Source organism: Chlorocebus sabaeus, chromosome 16, assembly GCF_047675955.1.
Source record: "Chlorocebus sabaeus isolate Y175 chromosome 16, mChlSab1.0.hap1, whole genome shotgun sequence".
Lineage (NCBI taxonomy): Eukaryota > Metazoa > Chordata > Mammalia > Primates > Cercopithecidae > Chlorocebus > Chlorocebus sabaeus.
The window spans coordinates 36,787,215-36,799,384 of NC_132919.1; the positions used below are offsets into that span (position 1 = coordinate 36,787,215).

At 41.4% G+C, this 12,170-nt stretch overlaps 1 protein-coding gene across 1 annotated transcript in view; it reads left to right on the plus strand.

Moving 5' to 3' along the window:
- Window positions 1-12,170, plus strand: part of PPM1D (protein phosphatase, Mg2+/Mn2+ dependent 1D) — a 68,103-nt gene that overhangs the window by 12,691 nt on the left and 43,242 nt on the right. The gene's annotated exons all lie outside the window — the stretch shown is intronic.

The following is a 12,170-nucleotide window of genomic DNA, read 5'->3' on the forward strand; positions in this document are numbered from 1 at the left end:
TCACAATTAAGTCCTCCTCTCATTTTTGTTTTTGTCCTTTACATATGTGCTGTCCAATTGACTGCAGTACACATGTAGTCAGTGGTTACATGTGGCTATTTAAAAAAAAAAACAGGTCGGACGCGGTGGCTCATGCCTGTAATCCCAGCACTTTGGGAGGCCGAGACGGGTGGATCATGAGGTCAGGAGATTGAGACCATCCTGGCCAACATGGTGAAACCCGTCTCTACTAAAAATACAAAAAAAAATTAGCCGGGCGTAGTGGCGGGTGCCTTTAGTCCCGGCTACTTGGGAGGCTGAGGCAGGAGAATGGCATGAACCGGGGAGGCAGAGCTTGCAGTGAGCTGAGATCGTGCCACTGCACTCCAGCCCGGCGACTGAGCAAGACTCTTGTCTCAAGAAAAACAAAACAAAACAACAAAAAAACAGATTTATAGAGGTATAATTGACATACAATAAATGGTACACATTTAAAGTATACTCTTTGATAATTTTTTTTTTTTTGTTTGTTTGTTTTTTTTTTTTTGAGACGGAGTCTCACTCTGTCACCCAGGCTGGAGTGCAGTGGCCGGATCTCAGCTCACTGCAAGCTCCGCCTCCCGGGTTCACATCATTCTCCTGCCTCAGCCTCCCGTGTAGCTGGGACTACAGGCGCCCGCAACCTCACCCGGCTAATTTTTTGTATTTTTTAGTAGAGATGGGGTTTCACCATGTTAGCCAGCATGGTCTCGATCTCCTGACCGCGTGATCCGCCCATCTCGGCCTCCCAAAGTGCTGGGATTACAGGCTTGAGCCACCGCGCCCGGCCACTCTTTGATAATTTTTGACATATGTGCATGTCAAACCGTGATCACAGTCAAAGCAATAAACATCTATCATGCCCAAAACTTTCCTTGTGACCATTTGTAATTATCCCATATTCTCCAATCTCCATTTCTAGGTAACCACTGAGCCATTTTCTGTCCTGTACATTATTTTTTCTGTAATTTTATATACAGTCATATGTTGCTTAACAACAGGGATATGTTCTGAGAAATGTATCTTAGGTGATTTCGTGTTGGTGTGTGAATATCAGAGTGTACTGACACAAACCTAGCTATGGTATAGTCTACTGCACACCTAGATTGCTCCTAGGCTGCAAACCTGTATGCAGGCGGTATAGTATCATTGTTAACTTTCTGATTTTGATGGGATCGTAGTTATGTAGGAGAATCTCCTTGTGTGTAGGAATTAAATACTAAAATATTTAAAATTGATGTGATTTAGTGGTTTATACACTATTGCTTAAAGAAAAAGAAAATAGAATTATTCTTACAAAAAAGGAAAGGTAAAGCTGAAGATATAAGAAGATCAGAAACCTGGGTACTTTTAGGAATCTAGGTAGCAGTTTCATCAGGGTCCTGCTGCTCGATGTGTACCAGATAACAGTCTATTTTTTTCAATGAAGAGAATAAATCAGAAATAGCAGCATTTGGAGTCACCATTTGGTTATGATAATTCACTGTCATTTTCCAGTAGCTATCAGACTTTTGCAGTGGTCAGACTATATAATAGGAATAGATAGGATTTACCACCCCTTCTTCTTTCGTGTTTTACTGGTGGCAGGAATCTTTGTTATTCTTTGAAGGATGCAATAATGCTTTTAAATTACTATTTTGGAGTAGAGTCTTATTGTTGGGGTGCTCCAAAGTCTTGCACTTGGCCTTTTCTACCATAATAGGCTTCCTAACCTATCCCTTAAGAGCTTTGAGGAGAAGCTATTAGTTTTTGTCCAGCTAGTTGATATTCCATACAGTCTGTGGATATGGGGGAAGTGTGTACTATTTAATACTAAATAGTATTACTGTTTAAATAAGTCCTTTAAATAACGGCTAAAGTGAAAGCAGTGTAGCCTTTTTTTTCATTTGGACTATTTCTTCAGAAAAAAAATTCTCAAAACTGAATTATTTGCTTAAACAATGTATACCTTTTGATGGTTGCCAATAAGTATTTTCAAATTACTTCCCCGAAGGCTTTACATCTCCATACTACTTTGGAATACGAATTCTGTAAGAACTCTTAAGTGATTGAGAGTATGTGCCCTAGAGTTGTACTGCCTATGTTCGAATTCCAGCTTCTCCACTTACTACCTTTGTGACCTTGAGTAAAACTATTTGCACCACGGTATCCTTACCTATAAAATAGAGATGTTATAACAATGTATTGGTTTCTGCCTTTATGACATGTATTTTCTTAAGAAAATTTTCCTTAGGCTGCGTATGGGGTATGGTGGCTCACACCTCTAATCCCAACACTTTGGGAGGCTGAGGTGGGCAGATTACTTGAGCCCAGGAACTCAAGACCAGCCTGGGCAACATAGTGGAACCCCGTCTCTACAAAAAATACAAAAATTAGCTGGACGTGGTGGCGTGAACCTGTAGCCAGCCCCAGCAAACCCAGCTACTTGGGAGGCTGAGGTGGGAGGATTGCTTGAGCCCAGGAGGCAGAGGTTGCAGTGAGCCAAGATTGCACTACTGCACTGCAGTCTGGGTGACAGAGTGAGACTCTGTCTCAGGAAAAAAAGAAAAGAATACTTAAGTGAGAGTTAATATACTAGATGATGCTGTCTTTTAATGCACTCCTAGTTTTATGTCATTAAAAAAATTAAAATAGAAAATAGAAAACAAATACCATAGTTAAGGAAGACAACATAAAATATCAGTTCCTTAATATATAAATTTAGTGCAGTTTCTATCAGAATCTCAAGAAGGTTTGTTTTTTAATTTTGCAAGTTGCTACTAAAGTTCCTTTGGAAAAGTATGTGGGAGAATTTTCTTTTTACTTAGTATTATTATTATTATTATTATTATTATTATTATTTGTAGAGACAGGGTCTTAGACTGGTTTTGAACTCCTGGGCTCAAGCTATCACCTCTTGCCTTGGCTCCCAAAGTGCTGGGATTACAGGTGTGAGCCACCGTACCTGCACCTCGCTCCCTCTTTTTTAAGAGATAAGATCTTTCTATGTTGTCCAGGCTGGCGTATAGTAGCTATTCACAGGTTCAATCAGTACAGTATAGCTTCTAACTCCTGGGTTCAAGCATCCTCCTGCCTCAGCCTCCCAACTAGCTGGGACTGCAGGCATGAGCGACTGCACCCAGCTTTGTAAAGATTAATTTTTTTGTTTTTGTTTTTTTTGGAGGCAGAGTTTTGCTCTGTCACCCAGGCTGGAGTGCAATGTCATGATCTCGGCTCACTGCAGCTTCTGCCTCCCAGGCTCAAGTGATTCTCCAGCCTCAGCCTCCTGTAACTGGGATTATGGGTGTGGTGGCACACAACTGTAATCCCAGCTACTCCAGAGGCTGAGGCATGAGAATTGCTTTAACCTGGGTGGCGGAGGTTGCAGTGAGCTGAGATTGAGCCACTGTACTCTAGCCTGGGTAACAGAACAAGGCTCTGTCTTTAAAAAACAAACAAAAAAAGCAACTAAAAAGAAAAAGAAGGCCAGGTGCAGTGGCTCATGCCTGTAATCCTAGCACTTCGGGAGGCCAAGGCGAGCAGATTTCTGGAGGTCAGGAGTTGGAGACCAGCCTGGCCAACATAGTGAAACCCTGTCTCTACTAAAAATACAAAAATATTAGCCCAGTGTGGTGGCACATGCCTATAATCCCAGCTACTCAGGAGGCTGAGACAGGAGAATCACTTGAACCCAGGAGGCAGAGGTTGCAGTGTGCCAGGATCATGCCACTGCACTCCAGTCTGGGTGACAGAGTGAGACTCTGTCTCAAAAAAAAAAAAGAGAGAAAGAATTGAGGGATACTTAAACTACCAATTATTAAAAAGTACTATAAATAGATTAGTAGGATGAATTCAGAAATAGATGTAAGGTAAAATGTAGCATGTAATAAAGGTGACATTTGAAATGAATAGGGAAAGTAGGAATTAGTCATTTTTAGGTCATTCCAAAATTATTTGTGTACTGTAGGTAAATTTTGTTTCATTTTCTTTCTTTTACCCTTTTTTTTCTTTAAGAGACTGAGTCTTGCTCTGTTGCCCAGGCTGGAGTGCAGTGGCATGATTATAGCTCACAGCAGCCTTGAACTCCTGAGCTCAAGTGATCCTCCTGCTTCCTCCTCTGAAGAAGTTAAAACTAACAGATGCATGCCACCACACTTGGTTAACTTAAAAAGTTGTTTGTTTGTTTGTTTTTCTTTTTTTTGTAGAGACAGAATGTGTCTGTGTTTCCCAAGCTGGTCTCGAGCTCCTGGCCTCAAGTGGTCCTCCCGCCTTGGCCTCCCAAAGCACTGTGAATGTAGGCATGAGCCACTGTACCCTGCCAAATTTTGGTTTTTGAATGTGCTTTAGATCTCTTTCTGAGAGTTCACCTCATTTATTCATTCACATTTATTGTAGTAGACTTTTTTCCTTTTAAATTTACTTCAGTTTGTTTAAAAAGAAAGGGTATAGCCAGGCACAGTAGCACATGCTTATAGTTCCAGCTGCTTGGGAGGCTGAGGCAGGAGGATTGCTTGAGCCCAGGAGGTCAAGGCTGTATATGCGATGATCACACCTGTCAATAGCCTGCACTCCAGCCTGGGCAACGTATTGAGACCCTGTCATTAAAAAAAAAAAAATAGAAGAAAGGGTTTTATCAAAAGCTAGTAAACACCTAAAATACTTGAAAGGGTTGAAGAAACATACAATATACTCTAGGCTGAGCTTCTAGGAATAACGTCTGTAACCAGATTGCAAACTGGATGGGCGATGGAGCTGTCCTTGCTGTGATTTCTGCTGGCAAAATTGATACCTTCTCTCTGGTTTTTTTTTTTTAATTTTAAATATTGTAAAATATAGCATATGTATAGAAAAGGTCATAAAACATAAATGTACACTTTAATGAATAATTGTAAACTGAACACCATCCAGTTAGGAAAGAGAACATTGTCTGCACTGCAGATATCTGTATGTCTTTTCTTTTCTTTTTTCTTTTTTTTTTTTTTTGAGACAGAGTCTCACTGTGTCACCCAGGCTGGAGTGCAGTGGCGCAATCTCGGCTCACTGCAAGCTCCGCCTCCCGGGTTTACGCCATTCTCCTGCCTCAGCTTCCGAGTAGCTGGGACTACAGGCACCCGCCACCACGCCCAGCTAGTTTTTTTGTATTTTTAGTAGAGACGGGGTTTCACCATGTTAGCCAGGATGGTCTCGATCTCCCGACCTCGTGATCCACCCGCCTCGGCCTCCCAAAGCGCTGGGATTACAGGCTTGAGCCACCGCGCCTGGCCCTGTATGTCTTTTCTAATCTCATATTTCTATCTCCCCTTAAAAAGACCTTCCTGACTTTCATGATTAGAGTTCTGTAATGGTGTACTTGTTTTTCTTAATAGTTTTACCACTTTTCTCTAAACATGATGGTTGTTTTTGAAGAAAATCATGCTGCTTGTATTCTTTTATCATGTGCTTCTTGTGAGATTCTTATGTGTTTTATGGAGTATTGTCCATTTTCATGCTGAACAACTTGGGCTGTTGCCCATTTTTAGCCCTTATTAACGATGGTGCTTTGAACATTCATATGTAATTTTTAATTATTGTTTTAGAGACAGGGTCTGGCTGTATTTCCCAGACTATAAACTCCTGGTCTCAAGCGATCCTCCTGCCTCACCCTCCTGAGCAGCTGGTACTACAGGCACGTACTACCATGGTTGACTCATGTTTGTTGTATATGTATGTTAATTTGTGGTATATACCTAGGAGGTAGTCAAAGAGTGTACGTATCTTTACCTTTAATAAGTAGAGCCTAAATGTTACCTGAAATGTACAGTTTCACAGTAGTTGATGATAGTACATGTTGCTTCATTTTCTTGACCACAGTTCGGTTGCTATTGTCAGACTAGTCTTGTAGTTATGCAGTGCTATCTCATTGTGGTTTTAAATTAGTATTTCCCTAATGATTAAAGAAGCTGAATACCTTTGCATATTTTGTGGCTGTTTGGATTTCCTGTTTTGTAAAAGGCTTGTTTAAGCTTTTTGTCCATTCTCCCATTTGGGTAGTCTGTCTCATTGATTTGATTTGTAGGAAAATTGTATATATTCTGGATGCTTTTCCTTTGGTGCATATGTGTGTGTATCCTCTTCCCTTCTGTGAGTTGTTTTTTCATTCCAATAATGGTATCTTCTGAAGAACAGATTTTTTTTAGTGGCTTTTAAAAAAGATGTACAATGTGATTGATGGTTTTATATATCTATACATTGTGAAATGATTGTGACAGTCAAGTTAATTAACACATCTGTCACCTCACATAGTTGCCTTTTTTTGGTGGTGAGAACACTCAAGATTTGTTTTCAGCAAATTTCAAGTATACAAAATAGTATTAACTATAGTCTCTGTGTTGTACATTAGATACTAACAACTTACTCATAATGGAAAGTTTGTGCCATTTGACCAACATCTCCCCACTTCTCGCAACTCCTAATCCCTGGCAACCATCCTTCTGCTCTTTCCTTCTGTGACTTTTTCTTTAGATTCCACGTATAAGTAAGATCATATGGTATTTATTTTTTCTGTGTTTGGCATATTTCACTTAGCATCCTTGTGTTGCACATGGCAGGATTTCCTTTTTTTATATTGCATCGTGTATACATACATTTTCTTTATCTTTTGCTGGATATTAGATTGTCTACATATCTTGGATATTTTGAATAATTCCGCAGGGAGCGTTGAGGTACACGTATCTCTCTGAGAGACTGATTTCATTTTCTTTGGATATAAATTCAGAGGTGCAATTCCTGAGTCATATGGTACTTCTATTTTTAGTTATATTTTTAATTCTATAATATTTTCCATAATAGCTATGCCAGTTTACATTTCCATCAGCAGTGTACAGGTGTTCTCCCTTCTTCACATCCTGGCCAGCACTTGTTTACTGTTTACTGTTATCTTTTTGATAATAGCCATCCTAATATGTGTGAGGTTATATCTTTTTTTTTTTTTTTTTTTTTTTTTGAGATGGGTCTTCTTGTTCTGTTGCTCAGGCTGGAGTGCAGTGGTGTGATCCTAGCTCACTGTAACCCCAGACTCCTAGGCTCAATGGATCCACCTGTCTCAGCCTCCTGAGTAGCTAGTACTACAGGTGTGTGCTACCATGCCCGGCTAATTTTTTTTTTTTTTTTTTTTTTTGAGACGGAGTCTCGCTCTGTCGCCCAGGCGGGAGTGCAGTGGCGCGATCTCGGCTTACTGCAAGCTCCGCCCCCGGGGTTCTCGCCATTCTCCTGCCTCAGCCTCCCGTGTAGCTGGGACTACAGGCGCCCGCCACCACTCCCGGCTAATTTTTTTTTTTTTTTTTTTTGTACTTTTAGTAGAGACAGGGTTTCACCGCGTTAGCCAGGATGGTCTTGATTTTCAGACCTCGTGATCCGCCTGTATCCACCTCCCAAAGTGCTGGCGTGAGCCACTGCGCCCGGCCCCGGCTAATTTTTAAATTTTTAGTGGGGATGGGTCTCGCTATGTTGTCTAGGGTGGTGATAAATTCCTGGCCTCAAGCGATCTTCCTGCCTCATTGTGGCTTTGATTTGAATTTCCCTCATCATGAGTGATGTTGAGCTTCTGTTCATATACTTGTCCATTTGTCTGACTTCTTTGACAAATGTCTATTCAGGTCATTTGCCCAGCTTTTTTTTTTTTTTTTTTTTTTTTGATACAGAGTCTGGCCATGTCTCCCAAGCTGGAGTGCAATGGCACGATGTCGGCCCACTGCAGCCTCCACCTCCTGGGTTCAAACGATTCTCCTGTCTCAGCCTCCAAAGTAGCTAGGATTACAGACGCCAGCCACGTTGCCTGGCTAATTTTTGTATTTTTCCTAGAGACGGGGTTTCATCATGTTGGCCAGGCTGGTCTCAAACTCCTGACCTCATGATCCGCCCACCTCGGCCTCCCAAAGTGCTGGGAATACAGGCATGAGCCACCGCACCTGGCCTGCCCAGTTTTTAACTGTGCTTTTGTTTGTTTGTTTTGCTATTGAGTTGTATGAGTTCCTTATGTATTTTGGATATTAATCTCTTACCACATAGTGTAAAGTTTGTAAGCATTTTCTCCTGAAGGTTGCCACTTCATTTTGTTGATGGTTTCCTTTCCTGTGCAGAAGCCTTTTAGTTTGATGTAGCCCACCTGTTTATTTCTGCTTTTGTTGCTTTTTTTTTTTGGATACAGAGTCTCACTCTGTTAACACAGGCTGGAGTGCTGTGGTGCGATCTCAGCTCACTGCAGACTCCACCTTCTGAGGTTGGGATCCCTCCTGAGCTGGGAATGCAGGCGTGCGCCACCACGCCTGGCTAATTTTTGTATTTGTAATAGGGACAGGCTTTCACCATGTTGGTCAGGCTGATCTAGAACTCCTGACCTCATGATCCACCTACCTTGGCCTCCCAAAGTGCTGGGATTACAGGCATGAGCCACCTCACCCAGCCTGTTGCCTTTTCTTTTGGTGTCATATTCAAAATGTTTTTTTTTTTTTGAGGCGGATTCTCGCTGTGTTGCCCAGACTGGAGTGCAGTGGCATGATCTTGGCTCTCTGCGACTTCTCCCTCTAAGGTTCAAGTGATTCTCCTGCCTCAGTAGCTGGGATTATAGGTGCACACCACCACACCTGGCTAATTTTTGTATTTTCAGTAGAGATGGGGTTTCACCATGTTGGCCAGGTTGGTCTCGAACTCCTGACCTCAGGTAATCTGCCCACCTCAGCCTCCCAAAGTGCTGGGATTACAGGTGTGAGCCACCGCACCCGGCCTGAGTTTTATGCTTTCAGTGTATTTCTTACATTTCGATTTTTAGTCTCTTTCCAGTTAATTTTTGTGTATAGTATAAGACAAGGGTACAATTTCATTCTTTTGCATGTGGATGTCCAGGTTTTCCAATGCCATTTATTGAAGACTATCCTTACCTCAGTGTTTTTGTTTTTGTTTTTTGAGGCAGGGTCTTGCTCTGTTGGCCAGGCTGGAGTGCAGTGGCGCCATCTCCACTCACTGCAACCTCCACCTCCTGGGTTCAAGCAGTTCTCCCACTTCAGCCTCCTGAGTAACTGGGACTACAGGCACATGTGCCTGGCTATTTTTTGTATTTTTTGATAGAGATCGGGTTTCACCATTTTGGCCAGGCTGCTTCAGGGTGTATTTTTGGAACTCTTGTCAAAAGATTAGTTGACCATATATGCATGGGTTTATTTCTAGGCTCTCTTTTCTATTCCCTTGATGTATTTTTATGTCTATACCATGCTGTTTTGATTACTATAGCTTTGTACTATACTTTCAAATCAGGAAATGTGATGCCTTTTAAGCTTTGTTCTTCTTTCTCAAGATTGCTTTATCTATTTGGGGTCTTTTGTGGTTCTGTGTGAATTTTAGGATTTTTTTTCTGTTTTTGTGGAAAATGTCATTGGAATTTTGATGGAGATTGCATTAAATCTGTAGATTTCTTTAGGTAGTATGGACATTTTAACAATATTCTTACCATCCATGGACACAGATTTTTAATGTTTATTTTTGTCTTCTCTAGTTGTTTTCATCAGTGTCTTACAGTTTAAATGTACAGATCTTTCACCTCCTTTGTTAAATTTATTCCTAAGTATTTTATTCTTTTTGATGTTATTGTAAATAGGATTGTTTTCTTAACTTTTTTTTGGATAGTTAGTGAATAGAAATGCAACTGATTTTAGCATGTTGATGTTGTATTCTACAACTTTGTTATATTTGCTTATTCTAACAGTAGTTTGGTTGAGTTAGGGTATTTTCTCTCTTTTCTTTTTTTTTTTTTTGAAACAGAGTCTCGCAGTCTCGCACTGTCGCCTAGGCTGGAGTGCAGTGGCGTGATTGCGGCTCACTGCAAGCTCCGCCTCCTGGGTTTGTGCCATTCTCCTGCCTCAGCCTCCTGAGTAGCTGGGACTATAGGCACCCGCCACCATGCCCAGCTAATTTTTTTGTATTTTTAGTAGAGACGGGGTTTCACCAGTCAGGATGGTCTCGATCTCCTGACCTCATGATCCGCCCACCTCAGCCTCCCAAGTAGCTGGGATTACAAGCGTGAGCCACCACACCTGGCTAATTTTTAGTAGAGACAGGATCACCACATTGGCTAGACTGGTCTCGAATTCCTGACCTCAAGTAATCTGCTCACCTCGGCCTCCCAAAGTACTGGGATTATAGGCATGAGCCACCGTGCCCGGCCCACCCTTCCTTGTTTTATTAGGCCCTATTTGTTCTTCTACCTGTTTTTGAGAATCTATTAAACCCATTAACAGATCTACCACTTTCCTTAAAAGAGAGGTGTTACAGTTAGTGGTACCTTGAGGACTTAACATTTCACCTTACTGTGTAGAGAGTTTAGGCACTGACCTGGCTTCTGCAGTGTAAAAATTTATCTGCCTGGCCAGGCGCAGTGGCTCACGCCTGTAATGCCAGCACTTTAGGAGGCCAAGGCAGGTGGATCACGAGGTCAGGAGATCGAGACCATCCTGGCTAACACGGTGGAATCCCATCTCTACTAAAAAAAAAAACAAAAAAATTAGCCAGGCGTGGTGGCAGGCGCCTGTAGTCCCAGCTACTTGGGAGGCTGAGGCAGGAGAATGGTGTGAACCTGGGAGGTGGAGCTTGCAGTGAGCTGAGATTGTGCCACTGCACTCCAGTCTGGGCAACAGAGCAAGACTCTGTCTCAAAAAAAAAAAAAAAAAAGGGGAACACTCATTTACTGTCTTTATTACTGATTGTTCTTTTTGCTTATGTTGGATTACAAGACCGCATTTTTATTTTTTTTCTTAACGTGATTTTATTTGTTTAAACTTCCAGGAATTCTTCGTCTTTCCTTATGACCTTTCTATGTGTTTTATGACTCCTGTGGACTTTTTCTAATATTTATATTCTGTCCTTTCAGTGGGATTTTGATGGGGAGAATGTCATTGTTTGGACTCATTTTGCCATCATGAACTATAAGTTGCAGTTTGTTTAGTGTTAGAGAATGCTTCAGAATTGTTGAATGACAGTGAATTTAATTAAACAATATAGTTTGTAATTTAATATACAGGGATTCTGCCACTATTTGAGTTATCGCAAGCAAGTTTCTTAATTACTCAAAGTATTGATATCCTTATCTGCAAGATGAGGAATAGGTAAATAAAATAAATAAAGGGAATAATCACATCTGTCTCATAAGTTGGTCACAAGCATTATTTGAGATGATACATGTAAAGCTCTTAGTATAGAACCTGGTATACAGTGAGTATACTCAGTAAATGTTATTTGTTAAGTAGTGACTATTCAAAATAGTTATCTAAAAAACAAATCAAGCCGGGTGCGGTGTCTCATGCCCATGATCCCAGCACTTTGGGAGGCCGAGGTGGGTGGATCACCCAAGGTCAGGAGTTTGAGACCAGCCTGACCAACATGGTGAAACCCCATCTCTACTAAAAATACAAAAATTAGCTGGGCTTGGTGTCAGGCGCCTGTAATAACAGCTACTTGGGAGGCTGAGTCAGAAGAATCGCTTGAACCCAGGAGGCAGAGGTTGCCCTCCCGCCTGGATGACAGAGTAAGACTCAGTCTAAAAAACAAAACAAAAAAAATAAGGAACTTTTTCAGAAAGCCTTTTAGAAGAGATATTAGTAAACAGATGCTAAGTGGCTGGCTAAACCATATCAAAACTCTTGAATCAAGACTGATTCTGGGCCGGGCGCAGTGGCTCACGCCTATAACCCTAGCACTTTGGGAGGCCGAGACGGGCGGATATGAGGTCAGGAGATCGAGACCATCCTGGCTAACACGGTGAAACCCCGTCTCTACTAAAAATACAAAAAAATTAGCCGGGCATGGTGGCAGGCGCCTGTAGTCCCAGCTACTCAGGAGGCTGAGGCAGGAGAATGGTGTGAACCCAGGAGGCAGAGCTTGCAGCGAGCCGAGATCGCACCACTGCATTCCAGCCTGGAGCTGGAATGCAGAGCGAGACTCCATCTCAAAACAAAAACAAAAACAAAACCAAAAAATACTGATTCTGATTAAAAATACCTCTTAACACATTCTTTCCTCTCAGTTTAGTTAGGACTAAGAGTTATGTAGCAGTAATAAACCTATCCTGTAATAGATTTCTCTTAGGATTGGTTTGATAGTTGTATTATAATTGTATTATTTATAAAATTAATTTATTAGTGTATTCA